General features: G+C 45.8%; 1 protein-coding gene and 1 long non-coding RNA gene across 3 annotated transcripts in view; one reads left to right on the top strand and one right to left on the bottom strand.

Moving 5' to 3' along the window:
- Positions 1-20,127, top strand: part of FAM135B (family with sequence similarity 135 member B) — a 275,686-nt gene that overhangs the window by 207,371 nt on the left and 48,188 nt on the right. The window lies entirely within an intron of this gene.
- Positions 475-14,480, bottom strand: LOC108397150 (uncharacterized). Its single transcript, XR_001853119.3, has 3 exons — positions 13,718-14,480; positions 4,528-4,613; positions 475-1,886 (listed from the first exon to the last, which is right to left on the bottom strand). It is a non-coding gene; the product is annotated as an uncharacterized lncRNA (long non-coding RNA).

The following is a 20,127-nucleotide window of genomic DNA, read 5'->3' as shown; positions in this document are numbered from 1 at the left end:
TTGCATAAGTGATAACTGAGCTTCCATAGTGTTATGCACTGAGACTTCAGGGTTAGTTGTTACTACAGCACTGTCTAACCTATCCTGACTATAACTAGGGGTCGATGGAGAAAAACACTCGTATTTATCAAAGACTAGAAGTCTGATGTGTAAAACCTGTTTAGGGACTGTGGTGTGGTCTTGAGATCTAGGATGTGTGGTGGGGTTCAGTGGAAGATGGGCCACAACATGGAAGGTCTCCAATGTCAGGCCCAGATGTCCTTGGTGGTGGTTCGTTTAGGCTCAGTTTCTAGCAGGTTCCATGCGGAGGAAAGAAGGTCTGTGCCAAAGACCAAGATACAGCAGGTGTAATCAAGGGAGAAAACACATAGGATCTGAACCCAGTGACCCTGCTTTAAGTGACTTCTCCCAATAATGAAAACACCCAGCAGCTGACGGGTGGCTTTTTGGTGACAGTGTTGTTGATGTCTGTGTGAGTGTGCACATGCACAGACCTGTGAGTGCTTATGTAGGCACTTTTGGTTTTATTTTCAGGAGAGATGAAGCAGTCCCCACACATGTAGCTACGTTCTGTTTTGAACCCAATTAGCAAACTAGCAGGACAGTGCCCACCGAGTTCCCTAAGGCCCCTGCTTCTCTCCTCGGTCTAAGATGTTTGCTGGCCCAGGAAGAGCGCACGCTGCAGGCAGGCGGCTGGGGAGAATCCTGGGAGCCAGGAGGTCCACGAGGGCCTCTTGCTGCAATGCAGGCAGCTCTTGCAAGCCCAGCTTCCCTCTCCCCTCCTTCCTTCTTTTTCACTGAAGTGTACTTGCAGTTAAGAGGAAGAATGAGAAATTCAGCTAAGCAACGTAAAGACTGCCCTGTATGCCATACACCCCCAGGAAGCTGGCTCAGGGAGTCAGTTGTTCAGCTCGGCCTGTCAAACCACCAGGTCAACCTCAGGTTATTACCCACCCCATCATATGCCTGTCAAGCGTCACAGCTTCTCAGCTGTGGTATAGACGGCACAAGTCCATCAGATGCGCACTTCTTAGTAGCTCATTGGTGTAAACAGCCTTGAACGTGGTACTGGGCCACAAGCAGAGAGCCTTTCCTGGGGCTCCCCCTGCAGAGTTATTAACCAGAAGGACACATCAGAATCTCCTGGGGAGCCTTTTTTTTTTATTATGCATATGTGAACCTTACTCCCAGAGATTTCAGTTCAGCCCGGCTAGAATAAAGTTTAGACAGCGGTAGTTTAAATATCTCCCCAGGAGACTGTGATGTACCCTCCAGTAGAGGTCTCCTGGAATGCACCACAAGGTACAGACTTGGGACCTGGACACACTTATGTTCAAACCAAGAATTTGTCACTCTAGTCCTTGGGCTCGTCACCTCTTTGAGCTGGAGACGATGCACACAGAAAGGGCTCTACTACAGCTAGAGCTCGGTCGCATCCCTGGCTCAACCAGCGGCTGTTCCGTGTCTGTGAAGAAGGCAGCACAAGCTCAGACCTCTGTGCCTCTGTCTGTTCTGTGAGGCTTTGTTGATTGCAGCTTTCTTACCTCCAAAAGTCTACCAGTTCCACCAGTTCCCACTCTCTCTTCTGACCACAAGCTGGGGTGAGAATCTCTTCTCAGGGCCCCAAATATCCTCTTGCTCACACTTATCATGGCAACCTTTGTATTTCATTGTCACAGCTTGTTCTCTAGGCTGGCTCTCACCAGACTCAAAGCTCCTGGGCTGCACGGGCGGGGCTCAGTCACTGTTCTTCACTGCACAACTCCAGACAACAGATGCCCCAGCAGTGGACCAGAGGTGAATAGCTCTTGTCCCATGGCTCCCGGTCTCTCTGTACTTTCTCCCATTTCATGTTCATGACAACCCTCTGAGCTAAATGTCATCATCTGTATTTTGGACACAAGGAAACGGAAGCTCAGAGAGGTGAATGGACTTGACTTGAGTCACCACGTAGGAAACTGCAGAGGAGACCCAGTGCGGCAGACTCTGTCTGACACCCCCGTGCCTAACCTGGGAACCTGCCTGTGGAAGGAGCGAGTCCACAGTGTGCAGAGCCTCGAGTCCTTGAGAGCAGCCTCCCACACTGCTGCACCCCGCCCAGCCCTTTGCTTGGCCCCCACCTGCGGCTTGTATAGTGTTTCTTTCTCCTAAATACAGCAGAAATGCCCCACGAGCCTGTCTGCTTTCACAATTGCTCCATCTGAGAAAATATAAACTAGAATCTGGGTATAACTGTTCATTGAGAAGTTACAGATTTGGCTGTATTACATTTTCAGTGCTAGGTTAATATATATATCACTGAAAAAAAATCATTTTATTTTCTGGCTCTTAGGAATGCGCTGGACCTGGAGTAAAGAACTCCTTGTTTAAGTTGGACTGTGCCACTCACTAGCTTTTGTCCTTGAGCAGTAAGTCGGTGACACTTCTGAGGCTCAGGCCCCCCTGGTTAGTGAAGTAACAGTAACACTTCCCTTTCTTCTGTAGCGTCATCAGCGACTCGGTCACCTTGCTGTATTTCTGGACTGTGTTCATAGTTGGTGAAATTGCAGCACTTAAGATACATGTCCTACCGTCCTGGACAAGGAGGATGCTGGAGTGGGGGGATGGTTGGAGGTTTATATATATTAAATGAATACTTATGTCCATAGGTCATAAGTTAAAATTGTGATGAGTTTAAAGAAGTAGGGCAGGTGATTTGCTGTTTCACCCTTGTTTTGCCGTCGTATTTACAGTTGACCCATGAACCACACAGGTTTGAACTGCCGGTCCACTTATACCTGGATTTAAAAAAAATAAATCTATTGGAAAAGTGGAGATTTGTGACAATTTGAAAAAAATTTTCCTTTTCTCTAGCTTACTTTATTGTAAGAATACAGTATACAATACATATATACAGAATATATGTCAACCTACTGTTTGTGACTTCAGTAAGGCTTCCAGTCAACAGTAGGTTATTAATAGTTAAGTTTTGGGGAGTCAAGTTATAAGTGGATTTTAGACTGCACCTTAGGGGGGTCTAACCCCTGAATTATTCAAAGGTTAGCCATATGCACCAGGCATCTCTCTCCTTATCTTCCCCTTACACAGCCAGCAGTGAGAAACAGAGACCAAGTTTATGTTTAGCTATTTCAAATGGGGATGTAAACGTCTCTGTTTCTCACTGTTGGCTGAAGCAGTTGCCCCTCCCCTCCTCTCCCCGCTTTTTAGTGGAACCTTTAAACATCTGTATATATGCTGGTCCTTATTGCTATTGCTATTGTTCTATTTCCTCATTTCTTGTAAACTATGAGCTGAAACCCACACTACCTATTTGAATGGAGGGCTTGGGAATTCATTTTCTGGAAGTCGTGTGGGGTAGAGGTGAACCCACATAGCTTATTTTCATCCTCATCACTACCACCTTGTCATCCCTGATGGGCCAAATGCACTTGTAAGTTCTTTTCATTTATTTCTCATTTAATTATAATGATACCATATGAACTAGGTTGTTATTAGTGTCATTTTTAAGATGAGCAAACCAATGCACAGAAAACCAGGGAGCCAGCTGGTGAGCAGCAGCCTGGAATGCCAGCCCGGGCAGTGTGGCTCCCGAGTCCACAGGCTCAGTGAGGAGGCTGTGGGCTCTCACTAGCAGCTGGACACAGCAGGGCTTTTCCAGAGGCAAGTGAGGCACTTGCTGCTGATGGGAGTGACATTTGAACTGTGTTTGAAAGAATACAAGTCTAAAAGAAACAGGAGGTCTTTTCCAGATCCCAAGCTATAATGATGGCCCAGCCATAAGCCAGAAGGTCCCTGTTGTAACTGTCATGTTTGGGCAGCCCAAGCATTCCAAATCATATACCTGCTTGAGCGCCTGCGGCAGCCACCGTGGACTTGGCTCCAGATTGCTTATGTTATATTCTCCACTCTGCTACTTTATGCACATGAGCATGCGTGAGTATGTGTGTCTGTGATTTTAGGCAAGTAACTTCTCTCCTCTATACCCGAGTTAAACTCATCTGTAAAACAGAGGTAACATTAATAGGGGAAATCCATGAGTTTGAGATGAGAAGTCAGTGAATTAATATATTAACATATATGAGAGAGTGCAAGGCACAAGGTCAGCCTTCCATAAGCTGTTATACACGCAATAGTTTCTGTTAACTGCTTATCTCCAGCACATGTGTTTACTAGAGCTCCGGGTATTGATTGGTCCCTGCTGGGCTTTGTAAAATGTCTGAAAGCAGGGATCAGTCCTCTGGGGTGAAAGCTGCTGGGGGCAGGTTCCAGGCTTAGCAATTCTAGAAATTACAGGAGAGTTGGATATTATGATCATTCCCCAAAATATCAGTCTGTCTCCCCACCAGCGTCTTCCTCTTTTCTCCCTGAAAAATGAGCAGGACCAAAGGAATATTCCAAACCCCACATTTTCTATCACCAATGTTACGCATCATAGAATACATTTGATACTTTCTATCATCTTGAAAAATAACTTTTCAAATATTGAAATAATAAAAAACCCATCAAAGAACAGTGACATAATATTACCTTCTGTTGCCGTGGAGACCAAATTGCTGGTGTTCAGCTGTGTGATTATTAATGGCATTTGCCCATATAATGCATGTTGGGTTTTCCTGGGAAATAAGCACATGATATTTGTGATTACTGCAATGTGTTCAACTCACTTCAACTTATGTTTATTGTTGGGATTTTAGAAATGGTTCTATTTTCTAGTTTGATTCAATTTTATTTTCTGGAAGGGCATATTGTTGGTATCAGGTAAGCAGTTTCTTGGCTGTGCTACTTAGTCTGATGGAGAGCCATTCTGTTCACACGTGGCGTGTGTGTGTGCATATGTGTGTTCAGGGGACACAGGTCACTGAACAGGGTCTCTAGAGTGTAGACTCTGTAGCTGTCATACATGGAAGTAATCAGAGTTACCATGTTCCCATAGACACTAAATTTGCACCCATTAGAGTCTATGAATTACACCCAGTAAGAAGAGGTGAAGACTAAAGATTCCTTCCATGAATCATCTTGCTGTTGTTTATAAGGTAGAATATTTTTTTGTTATAGAAACAAGAATTCCCTGAACTTAGGAGCCTACCCAGAAGACGCCCTCAGGTTTCCTGGGTCCTCCCATGGCTCTCTCACAGCGACGTTTGGCTTCTTTTCCTCAGTCTATCTCCATCGCTACAAAAGCCCCGAGGAAAGGGCTGAGTCTTCCTTGACATGGCTGGATCCAGTCCGGGGACGGGGGGACACTTGTATAAAGGATGATGGGGGAGCCAAGGAGCAGCCTTGTAAGGCAGGCCAGAGCAAGGCTTGTTTCCCCCGTTATGTAGAGCAGGATATTGGAACCCCCAAATCAGTTTTTCCTGCTCTCAGCTTAGAGCTCTTTCAATGAGAGCATTTGGTTGTTTGGATATGAGCATCTGGACCTACATAGGTTTTTTAGCCATAAAACACCCTTGTCCATTTAGGTGCCATTTATGTAACTATAGATTGTGGAAATATTTTCCAGACCTAGACCTAAGTGAGCATGTTGGTTAAGTGCCATATGGATGTGATGCTTTTGATGAAGAGAGATGGCAGGGGACACTGTCGCAAGGGCGAGGTGGCCATTGTTATAACCCAGATGTGCATCACAGAGCTGAGGCGCTGACAGGTGGTGGTATTTGCCCAAATTTGCACAGCTGGGAAGGGGAGAAGTTGGTAGACTCGGTAGCTGAGGACCTGAGTAGGCTCTGCGACTTACTAGTGGTCTCATGACTCAGTTTCCCCCTTTATAAAATGGTGAGTACTGTGGCTCTCTACCAAAGACATGGTTTATATTGTGTGAACATGTTTATTGTCATGTCATCCGGGTCAGTATTTCCCATGAATAAATCAGAACTTAGGCAGCTGATTCTCACTCTCTGACATCTCTCCATCACTAGCTGTTCAGTCACTATAGAAACTGCTGTGTTTTTCGAGTGTATCTTGTTGAGAAACATAACAGGACTGAGTATGTGTTTATCAAATGAGTGAACATCACAGATTTCTTTTTTCCATCCTCCCCTGGTCCATCTTTCAGGATCCAAAATGAATGTGAATTGCCCAAAGAGGCTTTGCCTGACAACGTGGGCAGGTTACAGGCCTCACTGCCCTCACTTCCCCCTTTGTACAATACTCATCCCACTGGCAGTGGTGCTCGGTTTTCCCTGCTAGACGGAGGGGCCACGGAGGAAGACCATGTTTCTGTTCTGTAACCCTCAGCATCTGTGTGAGCATCTGACACTCAAGAAATGTATGTATGAAAGTTAGTAAAAGTTATGAAAAATCCTGTCCCTGGGTGGATTAGGTAACGTCCTTTTTTATTGAACACCCACTCCCCCCATCAGCAGTAGTAAATCATATTGGTAGTATCTTCACAGACGACTGCGTCCTTGTCACTTATATTTTTATTGGCAACAAGCCACTCCCTGCCAGCTTGCCCCCCTGCGCCCCTGCTCCTGAAGTAGACATGATAAGGAGGCCCTTCTGGAATCCTGTCTTAGGCTGTTCCAGCTGCAGCCAGGCTCCCTGTGTGCAGACCCCGCACTGTGCTGACCACCTTTTTCTTTAGCCTAGGCTGTGCCAGTGCTTAGCACTAGAGACGAGCCTCCGTCCTCACTGGCCATTGGGATCCCCTCTGCCTCATTGGCTGCTCTCTCTGGGGTCCACAGAGAATCCTGTTCTGTATCCATCTCATTCTCTTTCCCAAGAGGACTTCCAGCAAAGCTGACTCTTGCTCATGGCTGCCAGGATGTCTGCTGGCAGCTTCAGGGAGCACTCTGACCTTTGCCCAGCCTTGTCTGTAGGGTCTGAGCCTCTCCTGGGCGGGGCTGGGGCGAGGCGGGCCCCTGCACACTTGCCCAGGAGCCTTAATTGCCTCTGGGAGAATCAGCATGAATGCATCAAGTGCTGGCAAGGTGGTGCTGGCAGCCACAGCCCGCTCATTGTCCCAAGCCCTCCCTGGGTTGTTTCATTTACTACTGATGGCTCCCCTGTGATTTGATAACCCCTCTCACAGAAGGTGAACTTGACAAGGGAAGTGACTTGCAAGAATTGTCATTTTGCAGTGACTGTAATGGGGTACGTGGTGGGGACTTGATAATGGGGGGAGTCGAGTAACCATAGTGTTGCTCATGTAATTGTATATTAATGATACCAAAATTTAAAAAAAAATGTAAGGAAAAAAGGATTGTCATTATGGTAATTTTTAGATGCTGATTTAAGACTCCAAGTTCAATGCTCAGTTTGCTACAGACAAGTTGTCCCCAGTGATCATGGCAGTGAGTTCCTAGAGACAAAAGGGATGTGGTTCCATGGTTAACGCTCAGACTCCATACTTCCAATTCACAGAGTAACATTAGCTAAGCTCTACTGACGCCTTACCCTCTTCCAGCCCCTGCTCACGCCTCTGCCCGCGTTATCTGCTTGCCTCCTTGCTAGCAGATGCTCTAATTGCTTCTTACCTGGATGGCGCCCAGCTTCTAAACTCAACTCTTTCCTCTGACCGTCTTCCCTCTACTCTCTCTGACCTAGGCTACTTTGAGGTGATGAACCTTAAAATTACCATTATGGCAAACAAACATACTGCCTTATGCCTCTAAATCTAAATTCAGCTTCTCATTTATTCCTGCATGTATGCTATGTTAAAGTCATAGCAATTTTATGGAATTGGGATATGTATCCTCCTATTTTCTATCTGCCTATTTCTTTTAAATAGTAGGGTCATTTACATGGGATTTTCCTGGCTGGCCCGAGAATGACACAGAAGCCTGTCTTTGTGCTACAGTGGCATCTGTGTATAAATGTATCATAACACTGAGCAAGCTGTACCCAAACCATTCATTTGTGTGCTACCACACACTCGACTACAGGGTCTTGAATCCAGAAATTAGGTACCAGTGATTTTATTTTCTAACAGCACTCTGCTTGCTTCAGAGCTTAGCCCAGAAACAACACCCAATAAATGATTTGGGAATACATGTATATCCATGAGTGACGTGGGCATCATGCTAAGCAATTTTTTTTGTGTGTATTCTACTGAATTCTAAAATATGGCTGTTTGTAATAATATTCACCATAATCAGGGTCAGAAACTTCCACAACTCTTCTTGAAAGATGTTTCTCTTGCCTCGGTGTGGAGGGATCACTGAAAGTAACATTTGAGTAGAAGAAAAGACAGACTAGTTCCCAAGGAGAGGAAAATTCTCTCTTCGTAGGATGTCTGTGACGTGGGTTTGGTAAAGCGAAGGCAGAGAGGACAGTGCGGGCCGGAGGGGCTGGGAGGCTGGCTTCGGGGACAGAGCAGGCTGGTATGGGAGCAAGGAGAGACCGCAGGGGGAGCGGCCGGGCCTTGGGCTCCGGAGTAGAGAGGCTGTGTGAGGAGGCAGAGGCCCACCTGTGAGGGTCCTGCGTGAGGCTGAGAGCAGCCTGCTAGCCCCAAGTCCCCGGGCTGTGAGGGGCTCCTGTTCGCCCTTCCTGTTCTTGGTGCTGCCTCCCTGTTGGTGACCTCACGCGGGTTCCGGCCCGTGGGGCAAGTCCAGCAGACCTCCTTCCTTTGTGCAGCCCCCCAGTCTGCTCCCATCTCTTCCGCCTCTTGCATCTATGACTCTCTTGCTTAAATCCACAAGCAACAATTTGCAAGGGAGAAAAGCTCTCTCAGTATTCGATCCTCAACGAGCTGAAGTTCGATCTCCACGTGATAGTTTCTGCCAGATTAGGCAGCCAAGTCCCAAAGAGTCAAAGGCATCAAAATAGAACCCAGAGGAACTGCATCAAATTGAAGCTAATACGCAAAACATAACCAACCTCCCCCATGGCTCTGTCCGCCTGCTCCCTATAACTCATGAGTGAGATCTGATTATCAGATGACATTCTATTAATACTATAATGGCATTAATACAAATAATAGAATTAACTATAATAATGGTAATGATAATTATTATTTGCTTATTCATGTCCTATTATTTTTGGAGTCGACTCTATAGTACACTTAATATCTGCCCGGCATCTGATTTATCATATAACTAATCCTGTCAACAATTTTATATTATGGATGATATCTCATGCTAAAATAAAATTATCTTTAATGGATTCCGTATTTACACATGTGGAGTGGAGTCCTGAGGGAGTTAAAATTTGCAAAGCCAGTGTTTGAGCTCAGGTTGACCCTGGCAGGGGAGGACATGCTCATTTCACTCAACACATGATCACTCAGGTTTTTACAATATCAGAGTGACTGGTAAATTTTAAGATATATATATATATATATATATAATCTGATTGAATGGAAAGATAGCAATTTTTTTCTTTAAATAAGAGCCTTCCTTCAAGCTAGACTGTAAAAATAAAGACATACATCAGGAAGGTGTTTGGGGTTTTATGATGATCTGACAACTAAATTGCTTGTTCGGTTTGAGTTGTGTAATGTTGTTCTCAATTAGATTAAATATTAAGAATCCAATTTGCCAACTGCTAACAAAATCGCTGAACATTGCACACAGTTTGGGGAATTGCTTTTAATGAAGAACAAATGGAGGTAAAATACTAGGAAATGAGAGTGCCAAAGCTAAAATGTTTTAATAGATTCAGCATCTTCAAATGTGGCGTGTTAAGTGTTTTCTACACTGGAATGATGCACTGACTCGAGTCACCTTAATTAGAGAATCTACTGTTTGCAGAGTCCTTGCTAATAGACGCATTTGTGAAATGGCCCATTCGTGTCACTTGAAGGCTCTGTCTACAACCCTGAAAAGCAAGAGGTCACCTGTGTGTAGAAGACTGCATGGAAGTGGTGTTCTGCTTCCCTCTTATTTCCTCTTTTTATGCCCAGATCTCCTCTGCTCAGAGGAAAGGGAGGCAGTGTTTGTCCAGTGTGGTGGCCAGTACTGTCACTGTGCCTGTTGGTCCCCAAATTTATGCTATTTTTGCACTTTGGAACTCTGCTCTGTCTCCTGGCTTGCATGCCCTTTTCTGTGTTCCAATTACTGAATCTTGCCCGGTGGTTATTCTTTGCCAAATGCTCTTCGCAGCACCTGCCTCCCTTACCTATCTTGGTTGCCTCACCCTGTTGCTTGGAGGTCGCTGCTGTTGTGAGAGGTGAGCAATACATGACTGCAGATACATGGCAGGCTGCATGCCAGGTGACAGGTGCTCACTGTGTTCAACAGAGTATTGCCAAATCATTTGCAGTATTGCAGTCAGTAAACACAGATCAGCACCACAAATAAGGCAAATGCCCTGGCCCCAATCACAAAGTGTTGCAGTGCAATCTCAATGCTATTGTTTTGGTGACCATGAGTTTAACAACCTCATTTTGACCCCTCAGGCAAGTGCAGCTACTAAAAACGCACAGCAATATTTGATTACAACATGGCCATAGACATGATCCAAATTTTATTTAGAATGTGTTCACATTATCTTTGGTTGACTAAATTCGATTTTTTTTTCGTGTGTGGGAAACTGAATTCCTGACACTTTGAGAGATCTGCCACCCTGTCTCTTCATCCATAAAATGAGGCTGATGATAATAACACGTGCCTTACAGGGTTGATGTAAAAGCTCTAGATAAACTTTTATCTGTTAGGCAAATGCTCTTATTTTTGTTTCAACCATTGCTATGATCATTGGCAATCAAAGCCAGACATGCTTTGAGCTGGTTTCCTCTAGAACTAAACATTCTAACATGGCAATATTGATACAGTGAGCTCCCATTTTCTTTAATAATCTCTCAGATGAGCCTGATATGTTTTCTTCGGGGCCAAGAAAGGGCTCACGTTCAGTGAGCTTCTCTCTTCCTGGGGAGGAAAGACTGGGTAGCAGCGAGGCATGTGGGCTCTGGGATCCGGCACACCTTGTTCAGGTCATAACCACGTCCATCCCAGCTGTCTGACTTTGGGATAGCTGGTGAACTCTGTTCCCTCATCTTGCTCTGAGATATGATTGCAGGTTCACTGTGGGTTTCAGATAAGGTGGTTTACAAGGAGCCACATGAGTATCGGTGTGTTTGTGATGAGAACATAGAATCTCTTTTCAGTGCTGGTCTGCTCTGCTCTACTTTGCAGGTTCCCTACAGAACAAGCTGAGTAAAAAGCCCAGCAAAAGAGAGACAAGGACCAAATTCACAGGAGAGGTCTCAGAACTCAAAATAGGAGAGTAATTATAGATGCTGACTCTATGTCTGCCCCAGGGTCAGTTGAAGGTTTTAATAGTGTTTGTATTTAAAATCACAAAAACATAGAATTTTACATCTTTAAGAGACAATAGTGAATCTCTCTAGCTTCCAAAGTAGAATGGTCACCATGTCCCAAGGGACGAAGATTGACAGCTCACTTATTCTGCAGATATGCCTGAGTTTATGATCTTGGACTGGCCACTTGGGATGGGAGTGATAATGGCTTGACCCTCCACACACTGCGCAATTAATCCAGTGTATTTGATGGCTTTTGCACCTTCCTTCTGTTGGTTTCATTATCGTCCTTCTCACTGTCTTCCCCTCAGTTGAGAAGGCTTTGATTCTGATGAATTCAACATAGTGCCCAGTGGAATGACAGAGCAAGTCTGTGCTGTTCCGGAATCATGGACTTGTCTCTTAGTAATTATGGAACCAAGGGCCATTCCCGTAACCTTTCTGGGCCATTACACTTTTGTAAATTTACATCATGATTTCAACTATTCAGATGGCTGCGTCTGGACCAGATGTGATGAGGAGTTAGAGGCCAGACTCATGGAGGAGAGCCTTCCCACGTGCCTCCGCACCACCCCAAATTTACATCATGATTTCAACTATTCAGATGGCTGCGTCTGGACCAGATGTGATGAGGAGTTAGAGGCCAGACTCATGGAGGAGAGCCTTCCCACGTGCCTCCCCACCACCCCTTGACAGGCACACTGGCACACATTTTGTACCTTTCTCATGTGTCTTTGAGGGCCTGAGAATTGATTTTTGTTCATGACCACTCAACACTCCATCAACACACTCCAATTTTTGTCTGGCATTATCTCCTACTTTCTCTCCTGGACCCATTTACCTTAGCAGTCTACCCTTGATTGTATGTCCCCAAACTTTACTTATTTGTTCACTCTGTGTCTTTGTTTATGATGATTTCTGTGCTTGGCACATACCCCCTCATCCCTTCTTCATTTGCCTAACGCTTCAAGATTTAATTGCAGTGTCACCACTTACAGGAAGCCCTCCTTACCCACACCCTTACACTTATGACATCCTAAGGTGTCTTCTGGTATGACTTATCATAGTACACTGCAGTTAAGCATTTGTGTCCCTGGTGCCTCAAACTTGCGAATATTTCCTTCCAGGCATGGGCAGTGCCTATTAATCTCTGGAGCTCCAGTGTTCTTAGCACAGTGATGAGCACACAGGAAGCACCAAATATAGAGAAATTAGGATTGCGATGGTAAACAGAACGGGACTGACCCCACTGACCTGCTGAAGAATACAAAAAACCCAGTGGGACTCTTGATCATAATTCTTCTAATATGAAAATATAGTTCTCTAATTCGAATAGAGCAGTTGCAACAATATATGCATTCACCCCAAATATACAACACGGGTATTCAGGAAACTACAAGATGGTTATGATTATTGAGTCAATGTATCAATTTATCTAATTCTAACAAGTTACTCCTTTTTAAAATTCTAAATAGGTCAAAATCTCTTGGTGACATGGGAACTAACCAATTTACTAAAGAAAACTGCAGCCCTTAAGTGCATAAGTAGACGGATTCATATGGAATTCTCACCAACAATTATCGTAAGACTAGTGTGCTGCATGTTTGGTGTGCATTATGAAAAGCAAAGAACTATCTCCTTTATCCTTACTCACCCAAGGAGGGCAGTTAAGTGCCTGTCTGAGGTATTAGAGCCAGTGAGTAGCAAGGTCTGGACTTCACCTCTTGACCCCAGGTTATTCCTGTAACTTCAAGTCCACTGAATTTTTAAGGAACTCTGTTGTTTTGCCCCACAATATGGAAATTTTAAAAAAAGTTACCTTCCAGTGATTTGGGCGCAAGCTGAACTAAAAAAGTTACCTTTGTAAAAATCATTGTTTATAACAGGCTTACGAACAGTGAGGAAAGAAAACAATATTTAGGAATCAGGAATGAAAACTTTCAGCCACACAATTTGTCCTTGTCTTCTGGACCATGTAGAACAGTTGACGACTCGAGGGGCTTCGTTCAGTGATTTTCAAACTTCATTGTTTTAACTAAGGAATTCCTTTTCAGATGAGTTCCTCCAGAACCCGTCATATAGCTGCCGTGAGCAGCGAAGCTCCGAGGAGGTGGGACCCTCGCGCACCCTGCCTTCGCTTGCTGCTGTTGGCACCCCAAAGTAGTGACAGGAATCCACGGGTCTATCGTGATTCTCTACCCAACCCTGACCAGCTCTCCCTGTCCACTCCCTGTGGCCCTGGCACCCAGGTCCTACGGCACTTCCGGGGCAGTCTGCCTTACGAAGGTGGCATTATGCCAGTGGCCTCGTCGTCAAAGGAGATCAAATCTGCAGGTGGGCATGAAGGGGGACTGATACACAGCACCTTCTCCCACACTGGGTGCTGAGCCCATGGGAGAATTAGGCAACATAATAATAGAAATTGGATAGCAAACCAAGATATGAGGTCATTTGGTTTACATCTTCGGATCAAGGGCACACCCTTGATCCGAATTAACTCTAGAATTAACCACTTACCTGGTCAGGCACAGCAGTGCTAGGTGGGTGCAGGCCCCTCGCAGTGCATCTCCTCTCCCAGGCCTCCCCAGGGCTGAGGACAACCTGCTACTAACAAAGGAAGACAGGGAAGAGCCTGGTTTCTAAGCCCAGACTCACCATTTGCCTAATAATGGGCAGAGCCGGGAATATTATGGTCATGGATATCCCTCCATGATGAAGACGATCAACAGTGGGCAGCTAGTGTCCTCATCCGCAGCGCGTGCCTTCCCCGGCCCCCCATCCGTAGGCTCTGGCCCCACTCAGTGGACCTCGTGCAGTATGCCCCCAGACGGCCCTCTGGAGAGCTGAGGGCATCTTTCCAGCTTCACTCGCCTCTTCCTGTTCTGTCGCTTCAGCCAACCACATGGATGCATTGCCCTCCATGTGACAGTAGCCGGGTGTAGAAGATGAATAACATTTGGTTTCTGACTTCCAGGAGGTGAGGTGGGGGTGTAACAAACGTACAGAGGGAGAGGAGCGCAAGACCAAGGGTTCTTCCTCCATGGCCAGAGCTGTGTAGACCTCCGTGATGGCTGCACTGTCTCCTGTTGGCTCTGTCTAGCGCGGGAGCCGTGTGCAGGCCAGGGGCCGCAAGCACATGCGTGGAGGATGGGGCAGATGCCTGGGTGAGCACCTCCCCACCCCACACCCATCCATTGCTTCAAGCCTGACAGCTCTCACCCCCTCTTTCAGCCGCTCAGGGAAGCTCTCTGGGATGTTGGTAAGAGGATGATGGGGGTGACTTTGTCATATTAAGTCATAGTAATATGAAATCACATTGTGATTTCTGTATTTTAACTATTTTTGGTAAGAAATAGTAGTAGTTTAACTCACAGCTAGTCACCACGACCCTGTGTTAAGGGACAAAATTCAGGAACTGCTGACTAAGATAACAGCAATTTATTGCTAACCAAGATAAATGATCAAAAACTTAAAACTTTTTCTGGATTGCATCTAGTTAGTTGCAAAGCTGTGGCTAGGCACAAGGGGGTTTTGATTTCCTTTGTAATTTATGTAGCTGGTTTCCTTTTTAACGTTGGGCCCCAATGTGGGTTAGGAACTGAACTTTTTGGCTTCCTGGGTGTATGAACACAGGATATTAAAGCTTCTGAAGGTCAATTCAAAGAGGAAGCTGAGCATCGAGGCTCAGAGTGAGCGACTCCCGGCACCCGACCAAGCCTGAATTGTTGACCCACCACTTGTTTGCCGTGTGGCTTGCAAACATTATTTCCCACTCTGGGTTCAGCTTCCCAGTCTGTAAAACAGGGAATGGGTAATTGTACTTATTTCATGGGGTTGGCATACGCATTAAATGATTAATACACATAAAGCACTTAAATAATGCCTGACATTTAATGGAGTCAAGTAATAAATGCTGGCAATTTATTAAGGCTGCTATAGTTATTATTTTCTTATTGGTTAAACATGAGATAATAATGAAAAACTGACTAAATCACCAAAAAAAGGAATGCAGGGACCAAAAAATAGTACCAAACACAGCAGGTATAAAATGAACAGTAGCTGCTGTTAAAAGAACTCTAGATTTTGAGATCCGATTCAGCTTGCATTCCTTTTTCAGGTAAACATCCAGAATAATAAAAAGCAGTTCCATGTATGCGCTCTCCCACAATTGTAACACAAAAGGTGTACTGATGTGTCTATCCAGAAAGACATCTTATCTTATGGGTATGTTTGAGTTAAACGAAAAGTTATCCATGTTCACCACATGCCAGGTAAAATCAGATTTTGTACATATTTCATATAGAGTATAAATAAGTATATTGATATAGGGCATAAACATCTATGGCATGATTACTGTGGCAGTGTAGCAAATCCACACCTAAATGCCCAAACTGTGTGAGAGCCCCAGTTCTAAAGTGGGGGCTAAGGGTGGTTTGGACCTTCAGTCCAAGGCTGTGTTAATCAGGTCTCTGTTGTCTGTGGAGACCTCTAGAGGATGCTGCAATCCATCTATCTATCTATCCATCCGTTCATTCATTCATTCATTCATTCCATTGTTTATGGAATCATTGAATTTCCATGTGCCAGGTGTTGCAGGCTAAAAGACAAGTAACTCGTGGTTTCTACCCCCGTGGTGTTCAGGGAGGGTTGGAGAGAGACATCGAGAACTCACTTTGGTCTAATGAGGTATGTGCAGGGGACCTGAGAGGAGAGAGTGGTTGAGAAGTTCCACAGGGGTCATGACATTCCACCTGAGTATCGGTGGTGAGTTCTGGGCAGCAGGGTGACAGGCCGTTAAAAGAAGAAGGCAAGCAGAGCTCTGGAGTGAAACGAGAGGTGGCAGATGGGCCTGGGACTGTGGTCAGGGCTTATGGCCTTGAACGCCACGCTAAGGAATGTGATCTTCATCTTTAGACAGTGGGCAACGCTGTAAAACAATTTGCACACTCTAGTGCTGCAGATGGAAGGTAAGAACCGAGCAGTGAGGCCCATGAGCAGGCTGTTTTAATAATTAAAAGGAGTGATGCAGATGGCTCAAACTGGGGCGGAGACAACAGCGTTTGAAGAGTAGAATTTTCAAGATTTCCTAACAGATTCTAGGTGAGACAGAAATCTGAAGTCTAGATCTCCCTGGCTTTCTTCAGTGTTGGGCAGAGGGGGTCCATTAACAAAGACCAGGGGGAGAGAAGGATCCTGTAAGTAGGACAGTCATAAGCTCCTTTTTAAATGCTTTTGCAACAATAGGCAAGCCATCCAAGCAGTTTGGAATGGATCAAGAGCCCAGGGCAGGAATTAGATGCAGAGATGGAGATTCAAGAGGTGTTTATAGGAAGGTCTGAGTTGATAGCAAGCTTAGCTGTCTCTGTTAGGGAACACATGAAGTGAAAAGCAAAACTTCCTAACTATCGCTAGTAAGGCCTTGATACAATCCAGGCACTCTGCTAAGCACTTTGATGCCATCATCCCCCTTCCCACATTAGGGAACTGACACTTCAGCTGTTAGGGGCCAGCTCAGTCACACCATCAGCGAGGGGCCCCTCATGAACAGGTGCAGGCCTGTTTGACTCTAGATGTTTTAATCAAACCCAGCAGGGCCCCCAAAGGATTTCAACTCAGGTAAAATCCAGTTTTAGGTTTCCAGATTCGTCACTGTCAATGTTTGAGCTGCATCATCCATAGATATGTTCCTGGAGGTTGTCAACGAGTGCGACCTACATAAACACAGTCCCTTTCCATGCACCCCAACATTACCCTGAGACATTGCCTAAATCCAAATTTTACCTGATAGCCGTGTTTAATCCTTATCAGCAACCCTAAAGGGCCACGTCATAGCTATGTCCTCGTTACACCTGATGTGCCTGTTGTGAAGTGGGCCCTGGACCAGAGCCTCCCACTGGGAGTTCACACAAAGCCTCATATTCTGTTTGCCCCACAATGATTCTTGTGTATTATTTAGGGTTCCCATTGCAGACGGTTGGGAGGGGGTTATGCTAAAATGTACTTTCTCTGGGGTGGGGAGGTTGTGCAAGCCTTTTCAATCCACTTTGTCCCCACTTTGTCCAGACCTGATGAAGGTGTTTTGCTCTTCCACACTGGCTCTTATTAGTAGGCCTGGAGGGCCAGCTAATGGGATTTTCTACAGCATATCATTCACTTTCAAAAACTTGTGCTATTGAGTAATTTATGGAGAACAGAGTTTGTTTCGTTTTGTTCTGTTTTTGATAATCTTAAGCCATATTGTATTTTCACAATTTCTCTTTATATTAACATTTTGACTTCATATTGTCTCAGTGATCATATTGAATCAGCCCTAAGAAGATTCCCCAGTTTTCCTTGCGTCTCTCTTGAAAAACATCTGTATGATATTGCTATCTAATTTTAAAAGTCGAACTTACTAACAGTTTTCATAGATCCCTTGCTCTCTGAAATGGGTTCTGAAGCATTTTCTGAAGGAGGCATTGGTGGTAAGAAAATGCCGTTGTGAGCAGGTAGCAAGGGGAGAAAAAGGGGCATTGGGGGCTTGAGGCACAGACTGGGGACTCAGCCGCTGAATCTGATGCCCTTGCTGATTCCCAGATGCTTCCATTTCTGCTGAATCATGGCCAACAGAGGTGCTGCAGGACCTGACTTGATGCCTCAGTCAAAGCAGTCCACCCTTGCTGGCATCTACCCTCTGCCAAGCATGAATGCCAGGGGCACACGTGGCTTAGGATGGCCTCCACTTAGCACCTGAGCTTGAGAATCGTTTCTTCTGCAAGTAAAACAGTGACCTTGCACAAGTCATTTGATTCTTTGAGCCACCATCTTTCATATCTGAAATAGGAATTGGAGATCCTATCACTGATTGTTCGGTCTTATCAGAACTGTGGGGGGACAAATGGTGTAAGCAAGGAGCAGAGAAATGTGCAGAGCATTCGCCAACCCGTGGATACGTCTGTGTATGTTTTCAGGATACATGTACATATATTAAATGTACATAATACACATATGCACATATTCACATGGAAGTATTCTAGAAATATCCGCAAGAAATTTTTGGGCTCTGGAGAATGAGGCACTTTATACTGTGTTTCCTTTGGTAATATTGATATTTTTTACCATATCTATATTCTAATTTTGAAAATCAAAATTAGATGATCTGCCTTGTATGGTATTGTTAAGGATCAGATGAGATAAAGTATAAAGGAGTATCCAGATGCTTCGTAAACAGTGGGTTCCTCTTGTTTCATAGACCCGGGGAGTCCAGTGTACACTCTGGGCCATGCACAAGCTCTGCTAGTCTTTCCACAGCTATATGGACTTCTGATTTTAACACAGTAGGAGAGATGAGACTTGGAAGTGCAGGGGTGACCTGTGTGCCTGGTGCACATAAGCACAGGTGTTCTAGCTGGCTGAATTTTCTTCTTATGAAATGGAAATGTCTTTTGGTTCCAAACCTTGTTGAATGTCTCTTGTAAGTTCAAATCAGAAGGGATCTGGTGACCTCATAATGCAAAGCCAGGCTTCCTCCGAGGCCCTGGGGTATAGAGGGAGCTCTGGGGAGGGTTCCTTCCGTACATTTTATGGCGCCCTGTCCACATGCCCACGCCAGCCCTGAGTCACTCCTTCCTCACACTGCTGGGGATGTTGGTGGCCAAAGGCAACTGACCAAGCCGCTTTCTGGAGATTGCCCTGTCTGATAGGGTTGATGACCAAGGTCACACCTCCTCCCCAGGGGTAACCCACACCTGGTAATGGGCAATGCATGGGCACAAAAACCCAAGGCCAGACAACTCTGCAGGTCCGGAGCTCCCAGTGGGGCACACTGAGGCTTCTGTTGTCCCTCCATGAGGGGACAGTGCAGCTCCTCCCCCTGCCCCATCCTGCTCTCCTGAGAGTGCACCACTTGACCTTCTGGTCGGCATAGTTCTGTCTCAGAGACTTTTTCCTGGGAACTAACCTGGCACCATCTCAGAGCTGGGTACAGCAGACATGACGCTTCCACGCAGGTTCCTTGATTTGTAGCAGCTTGCCTCACACGCAAGCCCATCATGACGCAGACATCAGAGTGAGTACAGCCACTGTCACCGCCTGCCACCGTGGCGGCATGGGGAGTGCGGTTGAAGTGCAGGTGGCTGCTGACCCCCATCAGACCTGTCCTGCCCACACTGGACCCACTCAATCCTCTTAGGTGGCATCAAGGAAAAAGGGGGCCAAATGAGGAGGCTGCCCCAGCTCCCACATACCAGCCAACTCACAAAAGCCAAGAGGGTGGAATTCCACCACCTCCCTCCTGGACTGTCTTCCAGAAGGATGGGTAAGGCAGTGCAGGCTCAGGAAGAGCCCTTTGCTCCCTCGGTTCACGTCCACGTGAGCTGTGGATGGAAAGGCCACTCTTATGTCCCTGCAACTCCTCTGCCTCCCTTTCTGTGGCCAAGCCCCCCTCCAGGATGCCTACCTCTGCATCCCCCCAGATGTGTGCCCCAAGATGTCCTTGTCTCTTGAGTTTGCAGGAAGTCACAACTGTCCTGTTTCTTCTTTTTCAACATGCCTTGGGCTCAAGTAAATTTCGGACTTCACCATCATTTCCTCATCAGATGGACCACATTTGTGTAATTCTTCCAGTTTAATGTGTCCTAGATCCACAAACAAAACACAACGTACAGGGCATTCTGACACCGCCTGCTCAGAGCCTCTTATTTCCACACTGATGATTTACCCTCACTTCTTGTTTTACAGAGATGCATTCTTCTCCTTTTCAGGCCTGTGTGCTCCTGACTCACCTACTGCGAGGGTGGGTCATTCTAAATTCCTCATCTCCCCGTGCACAGGAGCCCACCTGTGTCCATGTCTTCTGTAGTGCACCCTGCCCCCATGAGGGGGTGGCGTGGGAGCAGGTCCCGTTTTCACAGACCCGTGTGGCCTGCCTGTTGTCCCTGTCATCATCA

The sequence above is a fragment of the Manis javanica genome, chromosome 2 (genome assembly GCF_040802235.1).
Source record: "Manis javanica isolate MJ-LG chromosome 2, MJ_LKY, whole genome shotgun sequence".
Lineage (NCBI taxonomy): Eukaryota > Metazoa > Chordata > Mammalia > Pholidota > Manidae > Manis > Manis javanica.
Note: the sequence above shows the minus strand (reverse complement) of the source record. Positions and strands in the feature narration are given on the sequence as shown.